Source organism: Sapajus apella, unplaced genomic scaffold (assembly GCF_009761245.1).
Source record: "Sapajus apella isolate SASKATOON/1434 unplaced genomic scaffold, GSC_monkey_1.0 scaffold10, whole genome shotgun sequence".
Classification (NCBI taxonomy): domain Eukaryota; kingdom Metazoa; phylum Chordata; class Mammalia; order Primates; family Cebidae; genus Sapajus; species Sapajus apella.
The window spans coordinates 8115339-8136456 of NW_022436950.1; the positions used below are offsets into that span (position 1 = coordinate 8115339).

The 21118-nt window shown below is 39.1% G+C and overlaps 1 protein-coding gene and 1 non-coding gene across 3 annotated transcripts in view; one reads left to right on the top strand and one right to left on the bottom strand.

Annotated features, from left to right (window-relative positions):
* DIS3L2 (DIS3 like 3'-5' exoribonuclease 2) overlaps window positions 1-21118 on the bottom strand; it is a 385644-nt gene that overhangs the window by 349080 nt on the left and 15446 nt on the right. The window lies entirely within an intron of this gene.
* LOC116552044 lies at window positions 2708-2769 on the top strand. The gene has a single exon (XR_004269169.1). It is a non-coding gene; the product is annotated as a U7 small nuclear RNA (small nuclear RNA).

The following is a 21118-nucleotide window of genomic DNA, read 5'->3' on the forward strand; positions in this document are numbered from 1 at the left end:
ACAGATTTTGGTAGCTGTAGGGGTCCTGGAACCAAACCACTGTGGATATCTAGAGGCCAGGTATACTTCAAAATTGCTATGAGAATGTATTTTAAGTGTCCTCATCACAAAAAAATGATAAGTATGTGAGGTAACGGATATGTTAAGTAGCTTGATCTAGTCATTCCACAATGTATACATATAACAAAACATCATGTTGCACAACATAAAAATATGTAATTTTTTGCTTGATTACAAATAAATAAATCTTCACCTGAAATAAACAAATAAATCACAATATATTAGAGGGCAGCAAGAAATGGGGGCAACAGAGATGGCACACTAACCCAAGTAACCTTGGGGTACAGTATTTAACCAAACCCTGTGGCTAAAAACAAAAAAGAAGCATAAATAAAGATTAAACTTTGGTTAATAGGTTTTTTATAGAGGTATAAGTTAGCAATTCTAAAGTTGCTTTCTATATATCCTAAATTGAACAAATAAGTAAATATTTGTGGAAAAGGAGCCAAGCTTGTCAATGTTGGAGAAAAAAATTACAAATATGGAAAAGTGGACAGGCTAGAATTGAAATGGAATTAGAGAAATCATTATAACACAGTGGTTTATAATAAAGAAAAATACAGATGCACCTATATACAAACACAAATACACGTAGCATGTAAAAATATATTCTTACATTCCCTAGCTTTGTCTACTGAAAGGGCCTAGAATCAATGACATTCCAGTAACCATGAGCATATCTAGTGCCTAGATCTCAGTTTCTAAACACCATTCATCACTGAAGCAGCCAATGGAAAAATGGCCAGTTCTGAGACTGAGGAAGAAATGTACAAACATGGGCCTAGAAGAGGGGTTGGCAAACTACGGTCCATCCATTTGTTTATGTAAATAAACTTTTCCTGAAACACAGCCAAGCTCATTAGTTTACATATTATCTATGGCTGCTTTCGTGTTGCAACGGCAGAGTTAAACAGTTGCAAGAGGGGCTGTATGGTCTATAAAGTCAAAAATATTAACTATCTGGCCACTTACAGAAAAAGTTTGCCAATCCCTGGCCTAGAATATCTTGCTATTCCAGAAAGTAAAACAATAATCAAGAAATGATGAGGACATGTCAAAAGTTCACAGGAGCCCTCAGAAAAGGCTGCTACTGGCCAAACATATGACCATTTAAGTATTAAAATTTTATAACTGACTAAATAAGAACCCATAAGTTCCTACTGATAAAAAGACAAAAATAAATAAATATGTGAAAAGGAGAAGCCATTTGTTACAACAGTATTGCAACTGATAAATCTAGAAAAAACAATGGAATTAGAAAATTACCACTGGCCATCATCATCATACTAATTAATGTGTATTCATCAATGAAATCTAAAATTGGTGGGTAAGAGTTTAAGAGGTAACAGAATTTTAAATAGTTTCAAAGTACCCTCAAAAATATTATGTAAACACAAAGAGGAAAATCTATCTTGATTGTGGAAAAATGTGACAGACACACCTTAACCAAGTGATCAAAGTAAACTCATGCAATGAGCCAAATCAACATCATATGTCTCCTGATATGAAACACTAAGAAAAAACATGTCAGTTTTGAAACATCAGTTCTATGGTTTGAATGTCCCCTCCAAAATTTATGTTGAAATTTAATTGTCATTGTGATGGTATTAACAGGTGGGATCATTAAGAAGGAATTTGGCATCCGGCGCGGTGGCTTATGCCTGTAATCCCAGCACTTTGGGAGGCCAAGGAGGGCAGATCACAAGGTCAGGAGTTTCAGACCAGCCTGGCCAACACAGTGAAACCCCATCTCTATACAAAAATTAGCTGGGTGTGGTGGCAGACTACATCCCAGCTACTTGGGAGGCTGAGGCAGAAGAATCACTTGAACCCAGAAGGCAGAGATTGCAGTAAACCGAGATTGCACCACTGCACTCCATCCTAGGCGACAGAGTAAGACTCCATCTCAAAAAAAAAAGAAGGAATTTGGCCATCAGGGCGCTACCATCATGAATGAATTAATGCTATTATCACAGAAATTAGTTCCTGATAAAAAGTGAGTTTGGCCCTCTCTACTCTACTCTTGCTCTCTTGCCTTTATGCCTTCCACTATAGGATGATGCAGCAAGAAGGCTCTCACCAGATGTCAACACCTTACTATTGGACTTCCCAGCCTCCAGAACCATGAGAAATAAATTTCCTTTTCTTATAAATTACCCAGTTTCTCGCATTCTGTTATAGCAACAGAATCCAAACTAAGACAGTCAGTTAAACCCAAATTGAGGGTCCTGGTAAAAACTGGCCCTGTTGTATAACTGGCCTATAATCTTCAAAAATGTTAAAATCATGAAAGGAAAAATTGTTTAAAAAGGAGACTAAAGACACATGACAATTCCAAAATTTTCTTTTCATATAACAAAGGAAAAGGGCATGATTGGGAAATTTGAATAAAGTCTTTTGGTTAATAACATATCAATGTTAATTCCCTGATTCTGATAACTGCATAATGTTATAAAAGAGGACAGCTGGCTGGGCACGGTGGCTCACGCCTGTAATCCCAGCACTTTGGGAGGCCAAGGTGGGTGGATTGCCTGAGATCAGGAGTTCAAGATCACCCTGGCCAACATGGTGAAACCCTGTCTTAAAAAAAAAAAAGGCTAAGAGGGTAAAATATTAACACTGGGGAATCATGTAAAGAATACAGAGTAAGTGTTACAGCTCTTTTAGAATTTGTCTAGCAGGCTTTCCGGTTTTTGCCGGAAAGCCACTTAAAAATATTTTTTTAAAATTTAAAAATATATAATTAAAATTATATTTAAAAAAAAGGCTGGGCGCAGTGGCTCACACCTGTAATCCCAGCATTCTGGGAGGCCGAGGCAGGTGGATCACAAGGGCAAGAGATCAAGACCATCCTGGCCAACATGGTGAAACCCCATCACTACTAAAAATACAAAAATTAGCTGGGCATGGTGGCGTGCACCTGTAGTCCCAGCTACTCAGGAGGCTGAGGCAGGAGAATTGCTTGAACCCAGGAGGTGGAGGTTGCGGTGAGCCAAGATTGTGCCACTGTACTCCAGCCTGGCATCAGGCGACAGAACAAAACTCTGTCTCAAAAAAAAAAAGAATACAGAGTAATTCTTTGTACCATTCTCTAATCTCTTTTATAGGTCTAAAATTATGTTTTTCAAAAGAATCCAAGTTTAATTATAGATCATACCTGTTTTACTGAATTACATTTTTTCTCATGCTAAAGCCAATTCCTAAGAATGTAACAATTTTAACATATCCCCTAACATGGAATACAAATGACGCACTAAATAAATGAAGTTCAAATAATCAATTAAAGGCCACGTGGACTATAAGATCATTCCATCCTGTCTCATATGAGCCAAAACAGATTTATTAGCTGCAAGTTCAAATAAAGTGATCTCAAATGAGAGTTATGTCAGTAAAAACACTGCCTCTTAACAGGTCAGCAGTGACTTTACTCACTTATATTTTACAAAATATTTTGAGGATTTAAAAGATTAAATGTCCTGAAAGGGACAACAGCCCAGCACTTTTTGCAAACACAGCTGTTGGTTAAAGCTCTTGAGAAAAGAAAAGCTCTGGAATAGAAATCAGTTGTAGGAAGAGATAATGGTTATAAAACATTAAGCAAATTTTAGAATCTTCATTAATCTAGTAGCTGACTTGTTCTAAACCTTTGCTTCCTTACTATATGCTAGGCTTGCTTCAGGCCCTGGACATAGAGCAGTAACCATGACAGACCAGGTCCCTACTCTCATGATGCTTACAGTCTATGGGGAGGAGACATACATTAAGCAAGTACACAGGCAATGAAATGGTGAGGAGGCAGTGGCCAACAGGGTGGGAAAATGGACACTAGTTTCAGTCATCAGCAAAGCGTTTACCGAAGAAATAATACTGGCACTAAGGTCGCCATGTGGAGGTCACAGACTAGAGTCTCCTAGACAGACAGTATGACAAGTATAAAGACAGAAAAAGAGAAATAATCTCAGCATGTTCAAAGAACTTTAAAATAAAAACCCTCCACAGTCTATGTATAGTAGTAAAGAATCAGTTTTATATTAGGTGTGACAACAGCAATTTGACTACATGTGAAAATGTTCATATTGTATAAAGATATGTACATAAATGATGTCAGGATTCCTTTCAAGTATTTCAGCAAAAGAAAGATAAACATGACAAATGTACAAAAATTATTAAATTTGGGTTATGCAGTATTCTCTCAATGCACTATTCCCTCTACTTTTATATGATTGAAATTTTTCATAATTTTTAAAAACTCCATATAATAGAGGCTTCACATTAAAACTGATAATACCTCATATATTCTTTCTTTTACTTTTATACCCCAGCTCAGCTCTTACCTATTCAGTTCTTCCTTCTGTTGACCTCACCTGAGATATACACAAAAGCTTTAAGGATAAGTACATACAGGATAGGTCCTACACTCTATGACTGAATCCAGTTTCTGTGACAGATACAGCTAATCTATCTAAGGCAAGGTTGGACGCTGAACAGTATTAAAATAAGAGAGCATAAAATAAACAACCACATACTGATAAACAAGAAGTCACTCTTCCTGAGAAAAACAGGAATTGCCTGGACCAAAGACCATCCTCCCAATTCCACGGGGATTACTCTGGCAAAGACATCCTAATTGTGAAATCCCACTGTCAATTTTCAGTCTTGATCTTACTTGACCTTGTTGTAGCACTTGACACAGTCGAACATTCCCTTCCTGCTTGAACCACTCTACTTGCTTGGCAGATGTGAGAGCAGTGATGCCTGTGGTTCTTCCTTTTAAGGACAAGTGTCAATACCACCACCCCTCCTGAGAGACAGAAGAAACTTTTGTCCCAAGTGACCAATTTTGAAGAAGCCAGGAGTGAGTCCCTCCTGGGACCCAATAATCTATACTTTATTGAATGGTTTGGAAGCTATGTGTCAGAAATAGAAATCTTCTATTTCAAGTAACATAGTGGAGTCAATATCTGAAAAACCTGCTGATACTGAATTACTATAACTGCTAAACAAAGTATTACCAGTTTCTTTTAAAATGCATAGTTGAGTCCTCAAGAAAGAAAAGAAAATCCCCAGGAGCTAAAAATCAAGTGGGAGCTAAAAAACAGAAAAAGTAGAAACTGAGGCTACAGAGATCCTGGGAGCACCTTCTGGTGTTAGTATCAAGAGTGGTTTAAAGCTGCAGAGGGACAGAAGATTCTAAGGCCTTGATGATACCAAATGTAGAGAGGTGGAATTGAGCCCCTTGAAAAAAAAATCAAACCCTTGAAGGAGAACAATCTCAGTTAGATAATAGGCTGGAAAAAATACACCTGCTGGTGAAGGCGAAAAAATCACAAGTCTCTTTGATCTAAGCTCCATAGGAGAGTCTCCTCTTAACATTCAGAACCCAATATTGCAGTCATACAATAGAGTCCAGCTAACTAACCTCAAGCATAGAAACGAATTTAAAGTGATCCTAGATTGGTAGCACCCATAGCTGAACCAAAAAACCCTCTCAGAACTATTTACTTCAGAATATGCCTACAGTCAAAAGCCTGCTAAATCCTTACAAAACACCTAAGGAAAGAGCCATCATGATTGACCGTCCAAGAAAAAAAATAGCAAAGTGCAGTACAAAATCACTTCAGGACTTAAAAAAAAAAAAAGACAAATATAGAATATTTTCAAACCATATATATAAAGAAATAAAAGGGCCAGCTGCAGTAGCTCACACCTGGGAGACCGAGGAGGGCAAATCACTTGAGCCCAGGAGTTCAAGACCAGCCTGGGCAACATAGTGAGAAACCGTCTCTACAAAAAATTAGCCAGATGTAGTGGCATGCACTACTTGGGAGGCTGAGGTGAGAGGATCACCTGAGCCCAGAAGGTCAAGGTTGAAGTGAGCCATGATCGTGCCACTGCACTCCAGCCTGGGTGACAGAGTGAGACCCTGTCTCAAAAAAAAGAAAGAATGAAAGAAAAAATAAACACAAGCGAAAGCAGCTTACTAAAATATAAATTTTAAAAGAATTAAATAGAACTTTTAGAAGTAAAAAGTAATGTTGCAGAGTAACTTTATAGGTAAGTGTACTAGTATTAGACTTTCTCCACTTAAGTTTTAAAAATTACATTAGATAATTAAAAGCAAAAGTATAATATTGTCTGATATGGTTTTCAACATATGTAAAGGAGATATTTAAGACAACCAACTATAAAGTAGGGAGGATAAAGGGGCCTAAATCGTGGTAAGGTTCCTATGTTCTAGCTGAAGTGGTAAGCCATTGACACTAGTAGACTATGACGTAGTAAAGATATCAATTCTCCCCAAGCTGATCTATAAATCCAACATAATTCTTATCAAAGTCCCAAGATCTTTCACAGATACAGACAAACTTATCTTACATTTTATATAGAAATGCAAAGGAACTAGAATAACTAAAATAATGAACAACCAAAAAAAATAAAGTTGGAGAAATCATACTACCTGATTTTAAGCTACATAGCTATAGCAATTAAGACTGATATTTTCAGAGGGACAGCCACCTAGACCAATGGAACAACAGAGAGATGCCAGAAATAGCCCCTTACAAATATGCCCAACTGATTTTACACAAAAATACAAAAGCAATTCAAGGGAGGAAAGACAGCCTTTTCAACAAATGGTGCTGGAACAACTGGACATCAATAGACCAAAAAAAAACTAACAAAAAATCTTGACCTTTGCCTCAGACCACATATAAAAATTAACTCAAAATGGATCCTAGATCTAATACAAAACTATACAACTCTTAGAGGAGAAAAAGCGTCATGACCTAGCATTAGGTGAAGAGTTCCTAGTCATGACATAAAAAGCAAGATTCACAAAGGAAAAAAAATAGATAAATTGTTTGTTTTTTTTTTTCATTTCTAGAGCCTGGTCATTGACATAGCTAAATGACAACTTATTCAACAATGACATTCTTACCCAACAATGTTGACCATTAGAGCTCTCTAAGAAGACCAAAAACAATGCAGTTAGAATCTGAGCTCCCTGTTTTATCCGTATGTATTAACGTGAATGAGAGGGAGGGACTTAAATGTATATAACTTTTCATTTTAATTAAAGACATTAGCTGGATACCATTTACCTACAATGTATCATTTCAGGATCTGTGTGAAATCTCCAGGTAATTAAACTTAAATACAAACCCTCAGGGGTAACTCGGGGACAGCTGACCTCAGTCAAGGATTACTGATAAAGAAAAAAAGGCATCTCAGCCAGAGCGCTAGCTCATACCTGTAATCCCAGCACTCTGGGAAGCCAAGGCAGGCGGATCACCTGAGGTCAGGACTTTGAGACCAGCCTGGCCAACATGGCAAAACCCTGTCTCTGCTAAAAATACAAAAATCAGAGTGGTGGCTCACACCTGCAGTCCCAGCTACTCAGGAGGCTGAGGCAAGAGACTTGCTTCAACCTGGGAGGCAGAGGTTGCAGTAAACTGAGATCCCACCACTGCATTGCAGCCTGGGTGACAGTACAAGACTCTGACTCAAAAAAAAAAAAAAAAAAAGATAACTTCTTATTTTCTAGCTTATATAACTGGATGGATGGGAGTTACATGCACCAGGACAAGGTTATTAAATTAGGATACAGGGGTAGAGATCATTAGCCCAGAATTAGACGTGCTGACTTTGAGGTAACTGCAACACTAGGGAGCTAGACACAAAAGTCAGGAGCTCTGAAGAACATGTGGGCTGACAGCAAATTTGGGAGTCACCAGAGAACAAATCATAACCAAAGCAACTAAAGTTGAACACAGATGAGATGAGAGCAGGAAGAATATGGGGAAAAAAGGGAAGGAACCTAGGATTGAGTCTCTGAGGCACCTCAAAGTTCAATAGCCACTGAAGCACAGAACAGAAATTGCAAATACTGAAAAGAAATGGCCTCCTCAGAGGGAGATATAAGAGAAAACTTGAAAGAGTGTGATGTCAGGAAAATGTTTTTTCTGTACTTCCTGGAGGCTTGGCAGGGGGAAAAAGAGAAAGAAAATCAAGGTTTCAAGAAGGTTGAGGGCAATAAAGTCCTATATTACTGTGAGAAGTGAAATAGGGCATGAAGCATTCATTACACTTAGCAGCATGAATATCACAAGGGGCTCAGTGAGAGCTGCAAGGGGGAAGCAATGGGGTAACACAAAAGAGAAATCAGCTGAGGCATGAATGGGCTGGGAGGAATGTGGAGTTGGTAAGCTGTTGATTGCTTATGAAATTTGGCCATGAAGGGGGAGAAGTAGAAGCAAAAGACAGAGTTTGCCTTTGTGTTGGTGTTTTTATGAAAGGAGAAACTTGAGCATGTTAAAACACAGAAAGAAAGGAAAAGGTGACATGCTGGGGCGAAGAGCAAGAGGTAGCTTCTGCAAGGGTAGGAGGGGAGGCTGCACACAGGTGCATTTTGGGCAGTATCCCCCAACATGGCCCATACTCTTCAGGCTTCCTGCACATTTTCACAGAGCTCACTCACCCTCTACTCCAACCTCACTCTTAAAATTTTACCCATTAAAAAAACAGTTCAAATTCCCTATCCTCTCCCCTACTGCCTCACCTAATTTCTCCAGCTCTTGGGATGCCTTCTGCGCAATCCCAAGTGGGTCACGTTTTCCATCTATTTGACCACAAAAGTCTTTGATAGTAGGTTCCACAGAAGACACACTGGGAAATGAACACTCCCATGCCTATGCAGCCCCAGTTCTCCTCCCTCAATACAACCTTCCCAACCATACCACAGCAAAGTAATACCTCCCCTTGTAAGGTCCTGAACAATTTCGTCATTTAGCACGTGAAGTATTGAGGATCCCAGCATGTAAATTCCAAGAGTGTAGACCCTTGTCTGTCCCGTTCATCACTGTATCTCCAGTTCCTGGAAGGGCTGGCACACAATGAGTACCCAGGAAATGTTTAGTGAATGAGGTCATTAAAAGAGATGACCTCTTTTAAAACTTCTACACCATGCCCACAGAGTACACATCTAACAAATGTTCTTGATAACAGGATAATTTATTATGGCCTAATGTTATACCAGGAATTACAGATACAGTTTGGCAATATACCCTGATGCAAATAATACAATATATGCTGATGGAAAATAATGAAAAGCCTCTGTAATGTTTTGCAACTCTAAATTTAAAAGACAATTAACGTTAGGTGTGGTGGCTCATGCCTGTAATCCTTGCACTTTCAGAGGCTGAGGTGCAAGGATCCTTTGAGCCGGGAGTTTGAGACCAGCCTGGGCGACACAGCAAGACTTCATCTTCCACCAAAAATCTAAAAATTAGCCAGGTGGTGGCAGATGCTGTAGTCCCAGCTACTCAGGAGACTGAAATAGGATCATTTGAGCCCAGGAGTTCAAGACTGTAGTGAGCTACGATAGTGCCATTGCACTCCAGCCTAGAAGACAGGGCTAGACCCTGTCTCTAAAAAATAAAAAGAAATTTAGAGACAATAATAGTTGCCATCAAAATATTAAACATTCCCCATATTATAGAATTTAAGAAAACACTTAGGCTGGGTGCAGTGGCTGACGTCTATAATCACAGCACTTTGGGAGACTGAGGCAGGTGGCTCACTTGAGGCCAGGAGTTCAAGACCAGCCTGGGCGACATGGCAAAACCCCATCTCTACAAAAAAATACAAAGATTAGCTGGGCACAGAGGCTCATGCCTGTGGTCCCAGCTACTTGGGAGGCTGAGGTAGGAAGATTGCTTGAGCACAGGTGGCAGTGCTCAAAAAATAACAAAAAGAAAACTCTTAAAGACAACTTTTCCTTGCTTCTGAAATTCTATTATAAATTCTATAGCACTCTAAAATCTCAGAGTCTATTTCAGATGTATCTGAATGCTAGAGTTTAGTATATTCACATCTTGGTAATACAGGACATCAGTCATGGCAGGAAGAACATGAAGGATGTTGCTTGAGTGGATCTATAGCATCATTACTTGCCTATTAAAGGCAGAATCATCTTAATGCCACTGAAGTACCAGAGTTTTGGTCATAAATCACACAATAACAAACATAAGATTTGCAATGAAAAAACATATAAAACCAAAATTGAAAGAGATCTCAAATACATAAAAACTTGTTTTTATTTTACACAAGACAGTAGTATCAATCTAGCTTCTGTGTTAGTTCCTTATTAAAAAAAAAAAAAAAAATTGCTACCAAATAAGGCCCAAAAATGTTACAAGGTGGAAATTGTTTCAACAAATAGCTTCATTTCTCATGTGTACTCTGTACAGGATTACATTACAAATTCAATCTCATGTTTCTCTCCCACATTTTGTTACTATGATTAAAGTCATCTACAGAATTATTACATTGAAACGAACAAGATTACTTCCAAGGCTCTAAAGACTTTCGTACCAACCTGGCATTTTCAATCCCCTGAAATTTATTCTAACCTTTCCTTTTGGGAAAAATGTGCAGACTTTGAAGACAAATTCTAGACAGAGTGGTAAAAAGTGCAAGTCAAACACAATACTTTTGAAACAATAAGAAACAGCTCTCCATCCATCCAGTGGAAGAAGGAACACAGAGAAACACTTGTAAAAATGAAAACAATAAAGACTAATTTAAAACCTCATCTTAAAAAAAAAAAAAATCAAAACCTAAAGCAGCATAGGAAGGTATTGGTATCAGAATTCATGCTCAGTTCCAAATATCAAATAAAAGGATCTTGTTAAAAAAAGAAAAAAAAAAAAAGGGAGTGGGGAGTCTTTTTAAAATATATGAGCAGCACACTGGAATATCTGCCATGATCAGTAAACACAGGCAATAACGGTAAAATTCTATTCTCTCTCCTGAAGTAACTCAGGGGCAGTATTTCAGCACCACTGAAAAAGTCACCCTAGAAGGTTTTAGAAATCATGACATCTATTTCATTAACCTTTGTCCCTACTATCAAATAAAACCCAAGATCTGGTTTTGTTTTTTGTTTTTTGAGACAGGGTCTGGCTCTGTCGCTCTGTCACCCAGGCTAGAGTGCAGTGGCACAATCACAGCTCACTGTAGCCTCAACCTCCCAGGCTCAAGTAATCCTCCCACTTCAGCCTCCTGAGGAGCTGGGACTATAGGTGTGCACCACCACATCCAGCTAATTTTTTCTATTTTTTTGTAGACACAAGGTCTCACCATGTTGCCCAGGCTGTCCTCAAACTCCTGAGCTCAAGCGATCCTGCCTCAGCCTCCCTCAGTGCTAAGATTACAGGTGTGAGCCACCACACGCAACCCTTTGTCATTTTTCTTAATTACCTTTTGGGGAGACTCTTTTACTCTTTATTTTGGAAATTTTAAAACATCTATGAAGTAGAAAAATGTAAGGAACTACCATATGTTCATCATCAAATTAAACAATTTTCAATTAATAGCCAATGATTTTTCATCTACCCCTCTATACATTCACAAACACACCAAATTATACTGACACATATGAGAAGACTTTTTAATCCCTTTTTAAAAACTCCCATTTACAGGTCATCCTGGCAAAATATTCTATGGAGCAAACAATTCCGCAACAACTGCTACCACTTAGGGCCTTTACTTACAGAAAGCATACATTTTATGGAGCAAGGTTACCAAGCTCAATCTAGGTTTCATGCTGTGATACAGAAGCAGTTATTTAAAAATAAAGCTGAAAAATAACTCATCCGCCATCTATATGAATAACTTCAATGATAAGCAGAGCCATCACGTCTCCATATACACTACTAGCCTCAAAAGTAATAAGGCAAAGGAAAAAGGGTTGCAAAGCTCATCCACATGGCCGATTTCACCATGGCAATTTGGAAAAATATGTGACTTTCTGAAACTATAATCAACTGAACAAAATGACCAAAACATACAAGAATTGAAAGTAATTTTCCCTAGGTTCATATCAGTTCAAATAAAATGTCAATGTTCATAAAAACTTGTTTTTATTTTACACAAGAGAGTAGTAACAATCTAGCTTCTGTATTAGTTCTTTATTTAAAAAAAAAATGTCAGTTCTATCATTACCTTATTCTTGGGAAAGTATTGCTATAACAATGCCTACTACTCTCAGGAGTGCAGCTGCAAACATCTGGAAGTTACTACCAACAGACTTTCAGCCCCAAGCATTATAAGGCCTTGCTAAGAACCATCATTCTGCCTACAACCCAAGATCCACGTCATGTCTTGAAGAACACTCCCAGAAGAAGACATACAAAGTCACAAGCAGTTGTAATGTACCCTCAAAGTCACAGGGAAGTCTAGTGTTATTCAAGGAATCTGGAGGAAAGCAGGACACAAAATGCTAAACAGTAAAATGACTAAGATACTAAAACAGACCACAGATAGATAAGGAAAGCCTGATGACCTCTAAGTCAACCTTCTGATTTTGGTCTGTCAGTTAAGTACCTCGCACTGGTGGACCTGAAAGAGGCCCTACAAAGACAACCCTGAGTCTAGCCACGCTTTCTGTGGAGAAATTATGTTCCATATGTCCTTCAACAGGAGTGAATTTGAAAGACGGTGATTCTAAGGTTTGGAGCATTCCAAAATTCTAGATTTCCCATGCAAAAACTACCACCACTCTTAAGGACCATCATCATGAACTTAACAGTTACAAAACTTCAAGCAGACAGCAGAGAAAACAATCCAAGAAAAGTGACCAAAATCATTCCCAAAATACTCAAGTACAACTATGACAGACCTGGTATATTTCTTCTCCCTACTGCTTCAAAAAGAGAAGTCAAAACAGCAGCCTTGGAATCCCTGCTTCTAAACAAACCCAAACTCTACATACTCCAGGGAAATAAGCTGGGCCTCCAGTTCCACTGAAGGGCTCCAGATTCCCAGTGTTTATGCACGCCTTCTGAACAGAGGGTCAAGGTGCAGGACCCCAGTTCTGTGGCAAAGTGCCTCACCTTGGGATTACCTTAAACCTTCAGGTTGCAAGCATTCAACTTGTTACTTATAGGGAAACTACATCACTAAGATCTTGCTGCCTCCAGATACACATTAAATATAAAACCTATATTCATACAGAGCCTTTGTGCATACTTCATTAACCCAGATGTGATGAAATCCAATGTTATGATTCACACAGAAACTGCAATCTTGGCAAACCTGTACACATGTATTTCGTATTACTTCAGATGGTAGTGACCTTAAAAGAAACTTAGAAAGAATAAGGCACATTTTAATCTCCACATCTTATTACAAAGAAAAACTTCCAGAGAGATGAGATTAGAAAACTGCCTTCCTTCAGGGATAGTGGATCTTTTTCTTTGAGACAATTAACAAAGACTAGACCAAGCCCTGAAGAATGTCCTGGAAGAAACTATCCTTACCTGGCCTGAAAGACACAGACCAGACATCTTAGGGTTTCCTGTAAACTCTCATTTCTAATATGCAAGACAGCCAGCTGCTTGATGCTTAAAACTTCATTTGAACTATTTAATATTTCCATAAAGTACCATAAATGCTAATCAGATGGAGGCTCAACTTTAACTCCAACTTGAGGCAACAGATGACATATCTGAAATAATCACAAAAGGGATTGTCTACTGTAAAACAAATTAAATACTTGTTTATGTCAGCTAATGTGGAAAATACAGTTTCCCTAGTTCACAGTTTCTGAAAGGCCAAGTGCTACAAACAGGCTAAAAGATTATGGAAGACAGGAGAGCTCAGTGGTTAAACAGACTTCTGAAGTCAAAACACCCAGGTTTGAATCCAGGTTCTACCATTTAAGACTTGTGACTTGAGCAAATTATTTCATCTCTCTGTCCCTCAGTTTCATCATCAAAAAGAGTCGATAATAATAAAAGCTACTCTGTAGAGCTGCCTTAAGTGCTAAAGGAGATAATACATGTAAAGTTCTCTATTTTGCTTCTTCAGAAATGCCAGTGTCACAAAAAACAAAGTAAAGACCTGTTACCAGATTAAAGCAGGTAAAAGAAACATGATAATGAAATAAAATATGTGGAACTAGACCAGCCCTTGTACTAGAAGGGGAAAAGGGACATTGCCAGGTGAATTGACAAAACTGTTATAGATGACAGACCTGATAAAAGTTATGTTAAATTAAGTTGATAGCTTTCCTGTGGGTATGTGTACTAGTCAGGGTTCTCCAAAGGGACAGAACTAATAGGATATACATATACATGAAAGGGAGTTTATTAAGGAGAACTGGCACACACAATCACAAAGCAAAGTCCCACTATAAGCCATGTACAAGCTGAGGAAGAAAGAAGCCATTAGTGAAAAGAAAAAAAAAAAAATGAAAAAAAAAATGAAAGAAGCCATCAGTGGCTCAGTCCATGTCCAAAGGCCTCAAAAGCAGGAAAGTCAACAGTGCTGCCTTCAGTCTGTGGCTGAAAGCCCAAGAGCCCTGGGCAAACCACTGGTGTAAGTCCAAAAGTCCAAAAGCCGAAGAACCCAGAGTCTGATATCCAAGGGCAGGAAGAGTGGACTGAAGCATCCAGCATGGGAGAAAAATGAAAGCCAGAGACTCAGCAAGCCAGCTTACCCCACTTGTTCTAGAAATGCTGGTAGCCAACTGGATGGCGTCCACCCACACTGAGGGTGGGTCTTCCTCTCCCAGTCCACTGACTCAAATGTACCCTCAAAGACATACCCAGAAACAATACTTTACCAGCTATCTAGGCCTCAATTCAATCAAGTCGACACCTAATATTAATCATCATAGTATGTAAGAAAACATCCTTAATTCTTGGAAATACAGAAGTATGTGGGGGTAATGATATATTCAATTTACTCTCAAGTAGTTACAGAAAAAACTTATTTTATATTTGTGTGTGTATGGAAAAGCGGTGAGATAGAAAGGAAGCAAATAATAAGCAAATGGGACAAAATATTACCAGCAGATAACTCTAAAGGGTGCATGCATTCACGAGCATTTTTTCTAGAGAAATGAAAGCTGCACATGAATGTTGATGGCAGCTTTATTAATAATAGCCAAAACCTGAAAAAAACTGTCATTGAACAGATGAATGGTTAAGCAAGCTGTGATGCATGCATGCCATGGAATACTACTCGGCAATGAAGAGTGACACACGTACCAATCTGGATGAATCTCAAAGGAATTACACTGAATGAAAAAAAGTCAATCTCGAAGGTTATAAACTATATGATTCTCTTTATGTAGCATTCTTGAAATAAGAAAATTATAGAGTTTAGTGGTTGACTGGGGGTAGGGAGGCAGAGAGGGAGGGAAACTGCTATGGCTATGAAAGGGCAGCACAAGGGATCTTTGGGATGGAACTCTTCTGTATCTTGACTGTGGTGGTGGTCACACAAATCTTCAGATATGACAGAACACACACACAAATGAGTGAAAGTAAAACTGGTAACATCTGAATGCACAGTACATGTGAAAGAGTAGAATGTGAATAAGGTATGTGCAGTTACCTGTACCTTAGTTACACAAGAAAAAACTAGGTGAAGGGCACATGGGATTTCTCCGCATTTTTTTCTTACAATTGCATGTGATCTACATGCAGCTCAAAATAAAAAGTTTACTTTGCTGGGTACACTGGCTCACGCTTGTAGTCCCAGCACTTTAGGAGGCTGAGGCAGGCAGATCACTTGAGATCAGGAGTCTGAGACCAGTCTGGCCAACATGATAAAACCTTGTCTCTACTGAAAATACAAAAAATTAGCCAGGTGTGGTGGTACACACATGTAATCCCAGTTACTCAGGAGGCTGAGGCTGGAGAATCACTTAAACCTGGGAAGTGGAAGTTGCAATGACCCTGATTGCACCACTCACTCCAGCCTGCCAAAGCTTGAGGGCAGTGGTGTGATCTCAGCTCACTGCAACCTCCACCCTCAAGCAATTCTCCTGCCTCAGCCTCCCGAGCAGCTGGGATTTCAGGCACCTGCCAGCACACCAGCTGATTTTTATTTTGTTTTGTTTTTTTAGTAGAGACAGGGTTTTGCCATGTTGGCCAGGCTGATCTCGAACTCCTGAACTCAAGTGATCCGCCCGCCTCAGCCTCACAAAGTGCTAGGATTACAGGTCTGAGCCACCATGCTCAGCCTACTTTTTAATGCTTTGCTCGGCCTACTTTTTAATTCTTTACATAAGCCACATGTGATTTTCTTTTTTTTTTTTTTTTAATTTCCCCAGAATATAATGACTATCTCTAAGCAGCTTCTACAGAACAACATATTCTCCAGTTCTCCCTAATTGAGCAGCATGTTTGTTCTTCAATTTGATGTTTCTCAGCCTCTAGTTCATCCTTCACTTTAGAAGCCAAAGGTTCTGGAAAGCAGATTCAAAAATAATTTCCAATCCCTCAAGTCCTTAAATACTTTGACGAAGTCTAAATCAGTTGTTTTGAAGAAGGAAATTAAATAATAGCAGTAACAATAAAACAAAACCTTATAATTTGTAGTTGCTATATAATGAAGTAAATGTTGCTGTGTTGTGTGCTGTTTAATACCTCCCAGCTCTGTTTAAAGCAGAATATTAAACTGCCTTCCTGCAAACCATTTAACCCTCATCTATCCCCTCCACATTCTTAGCAAAGTTCCCAGGCATCTAGATATTCCTGTTTTTCTTGCTGACCAGTTGCAAGGTCACAGAGCAGATAAAAACTGCAAGAAGTGTTTCTCAAGACGTTACTTTTCAAATGTAAAGTACATCACAAGACATGTTACAAGTTAATTAACTGTTCTTTGTTCTGGCTTCTGTAAACCTGTTTGCTGCTGCATCATCCTAGGTGCATAAAAAGTACCCCATGTTCTTTGTCCTTGGCTTAGAATTAGGAAGCAATTCCACTGAGCCCGTAATCACGTTAAATAAAATCCTCCTGCAACCCCATCAGTCTCTTCAAATCTCTAATTTCCCACTACAGTTTGAGATGACAATCTAAAGTTTCTTCCAGTTCCAAATCTCTATCTTGCCAGGAGCTAGAATCCCTTTAATCAGCTCTGGGAGACAATAAGTGTGTGTTCTTCTACAGGCCTTGGGATCATCTGTCTTCACAAGCCTTTTCCCTCCCATGAATTCCAAGTTCTCAGTCGGTGAAAGTCACCCTAGAGCAGAACCACATTCAATCCATCCACTTCTAGTCAAAATCTCTCATATTAACCTTAGTTTCAAACTAGAACAGCTTCTAAGCCACTGTCAGCCCAATCCATTTCCTCCAGGTGGATGTGCTATGTGCTTAGCAAGAATACATCCTACAGAAGAGTCAGGGCAGTTCACACTCCTTACACGGAAGTAGGTCTGCTATGTCCTCAGTCCTCCACACATGAGAAATACGCTCAGCAAAGAAGCAAAGATAGAAAAAATAAATTATTTTCATAATACTTATAGAGCACAGAATCTATTAAAAAAAGGATATAAATTTTTAAAAGAAGAATTTCATCAATATTTTGTATGTTAAAAAAAAATTCGGCCAGGCATAGTGGCTCACGCCTGAATCCCAGCACTTTGGGAGGCCACAGCGTGATTCTTTTTAAAGGATATAGATGGCCTAGAGATGAGGATAATTCACCATCTTAAAAATGCAATGATCTGCTATAACAAGATGTCTTAGAATAAAAATCTCAATGATCTTACAATGAACCATCTCTTTAATCACTGCCTCTCAAAGTGGGACAAATGAAACCTCTAGACAGGCCACATTCACAGCTTTAATTCTCTTTAGAAATAGAATTACTCACTTTAAGGCATATAATTTAGTAACATTTGATCTTTTGTTTCTTAAAAGTGTTTGAATTACCTTTGTAATCAAACAACAAAATATATACATATACAGATATACATACATTTTTAAACTCCATTCAGTAATAATAATGCCAGGTGTATTTAGATTTACTGATAAACAATAATTATACTTTTTCCTAAACAAATTTGATTCAATGGGTCAAGAAGAGCAAACATTTCAGTATGGCCTAAGAACACCTAGGCTCCTTCTCCAGAACCTACTGCTGTAGGGTTATACACATTTTGTATAATAATTACTGGCCCAACAACTGAATGTGACTATCTCCCCGTAAACGGGTAAAAACTATACCCGAGGACTTCCCATTATGACAAATTCTGCCAATGGCTCATTTCTTTTCTCTGTGTAAGATAAGCTGAGCATATAAAAAGTGCCACTTCATAGAACTTCTTAGTATAACAGGTAAAAAACTCTCAAATTACTTACATGATTGCAATTTAGGACACCTCAGTTGTATCACAGCCAGCACAATCAACACTTAAAAGGCTTTTCCTATGATAGATGACATAAGGGAAAGCTACCGAGCTTGACTGAAAAGAAGTATAAAGGACAGAAGAAAAGAACGGAGAAGAGAAGCAGCTCGAAAACCATACTCCTGATGGCTCATGACCATCCCGAGCCAGGGCTTCGCTAAAAGTAACCAAACGGAGCTCTACTGTTAGTGCTGTTCAACGCAGAGAACAGCAGCATCAGCAACACTCTAGAGCATGTTCGCACTGCAAACTCTCAGGCCTCACCACAGACCCACTGAATCAGAGTCTCTAGGAGTGCGGTCCTGGAATCTGTGTTTTAGCAAGCTCTCCTAGCAGCAGCTCTGATGCTCATTAAAGGCTGAGAAGCACTGCACTAAGCTTCCAGGAGAGGACTGAACAGACTGCTTCTTCTTAACACGCCTTAGATGCACACTTCCAGAAGATAGCTTTCCAAATACCCACAACCACACTGACAAAGACACTGGTGTGGGTCACTTTGGCAAAGTCACCTCAGAAAATTTTGCTGTCATCATCTATGAAAAAAGAGGGACTATTTTAATGTCTAACTACATCTACTTCATTTTGTAACCTCAGTCTGTCAGGTAAAAGATCCAACTGGCTGTTTCATAGAACACAGAGTTACACTGTTCTATGAAGTTCTTATCTGAACTGAGAAAAAAATGTTTCTCTTCTGCAGAGATACTAAAACAAAGCCTTCCCTGACCACTCAATCTAAAAGCCAATGCGGTTCTCAACTGTGGCATTTTGCATCCCCACTCCCACCCCAGGACATTTGGCCATGTCTGGAGACATCTTTGGCTGTCACAACTGGGGAAAGTACCATTGGTCTCAAAAGGCCAGGGATGCTGCTGACTATCCTGCAGTACCCAGGGCAGCCCCCTTCCTCCACAAACAATTATCCAGTCCAAAATGCCAACAGTACTGAGGTGGAAAAACCCAGATCTAAATGACTCTCCTACAGTCTCTTTCTAGCCCAGCACATTGTTCTCCTTCCTTCACAGTACTTGCCACTGCTTGAAACGATCCTGGTCATTTATTTGTATACTTGGTTATTCTCTATATCCCCTCACTCTAAGCTCCATGAGGACAGGAAACTTGCCATCACTATATCCACAGTCCCTAGAGCAGGAACGGCAGGTGGTAGAACTCGATATACTCTTGCTGAATAAAGGGTAAAAACATAAGCAGGAAACAAATGTCAGGAGATAAAGGAAAGGTATAGGCTAGAATCAAAGACATAAAACCAGTGAAAAACACTAGTCATTTATTATGTCAAAGTGTCTCCCCTCAAAATTTTGTATTTTGAAGTCCTGAAGCCAAAGTGCCTCAGAATGTGACCCAATTTGGAAACAGGGTTGTTGCAGATATCCTTAGTTAAGATGAAGTCATAGTGGAGTAGGGTGGGCCCTAATCCAATAGGACTGTTGTCCTTATAAAAAGGGGGAAATCTGGACACAGATATACACACAGCAGAACATCATGTGATGATGAATGCACCAAATTGGGATGATGCTTCTATAACAGTGGTCCCCAATCTTTTTCACACGAAGGACCAGTTCCATAGAGAACAATTTTTCCATGGACAGAGGTTGGGGAGATGTTTTTGGGATGAAAATGTTCTACCTCAGATCATCAGGCATTAGATTCTAATAAACAGTACGTAACCTACATCCCTCACATGCACAGTTCACAACGGGGTTCGTGCTCCTATGAGAATCTAATGCCACGACTGATCTGACAAAGGCAGAGCTCAAACAGTAATGCTTGCTCACCACTCAACCCCTGCTGCTGTGGCCCAGTTCCTAACAGGCCACAGACTGGTACCAGTCCATGGCCCAGGGATTTAGGACATGTGTTTTACAAGCCAAAGATTACCAGCCACCACCATAGGCTAAGAGAGACATGCAACAGACTCTCCTTCAAAGCCTTTAGGAGCAACCAACCCTGCCAATAGCTTGTTCTCACACTTTTATCCTTCATAGCTGTAAGATAATAAATTTCTGTAGTTTAAGCCATTCAGTTTGTGATACTTTCCTATAGCAGCCTCAGTAAATCAATATACCACTAAAACCAGGCTTAGGAGATTCACCTAAAATTCCTCTCCAATGATCTCAAACAACTTTTCCAATAAAGACAGAAGAATGTAAAAATATATAGAGTGAAACTAGAGCAAAGCCTGATTAATTAAGATGCATTAAAGTCAGCTTAAAAATATACTTGTCTTTCAATCTAGTTTTCAAATGAGTTTACCAATAATTATCATTAAAAGATGCTTGAGGCTGGGTATGGTGGTGCATGCCTGCAATCCCAGCACTTTGGGAGACCCAGGCAAGTGGATCATCTGAGGTCAGGAGTTTGGGACCAGCCTGGTCAACATGGTGAAACCCCTTCTCTACTAAAAATACAAAAAATTTGCCAGGCGTGGTGGTGGATGCCTATAGTTCCAGCTACTCAGGAGGCTGAAGCAGGAGAATCATTTGAACCTGGGAGGCGGAGATTGCAGTGAGCTGAGATCGCGCCACTGCACTCCAGCCTGAGTGACAAGGTGAGACTCTGTCTCAAGAAAAAAAAAAGATGTTTGAATAAAAAGCTAAGAAACAAATCCAAATGTATAAATTATTTAGTATATGATAAAGGAGGCATTTCAGATCAACAGAAAAAAAGATTTCTCACTAAATGGTAATAGAACAACGGAGCTATACAGGGAAAAGAAATGAATTAAAACCTTATCCTTTATCTACTTCACACCAAACTTAACAGATTAAAGAAGTAATCCCTGTAATCCCAGCACTTTGGGAGGCCGAGGCGGGTGGATCACGAGGTCAAGAGATCGAG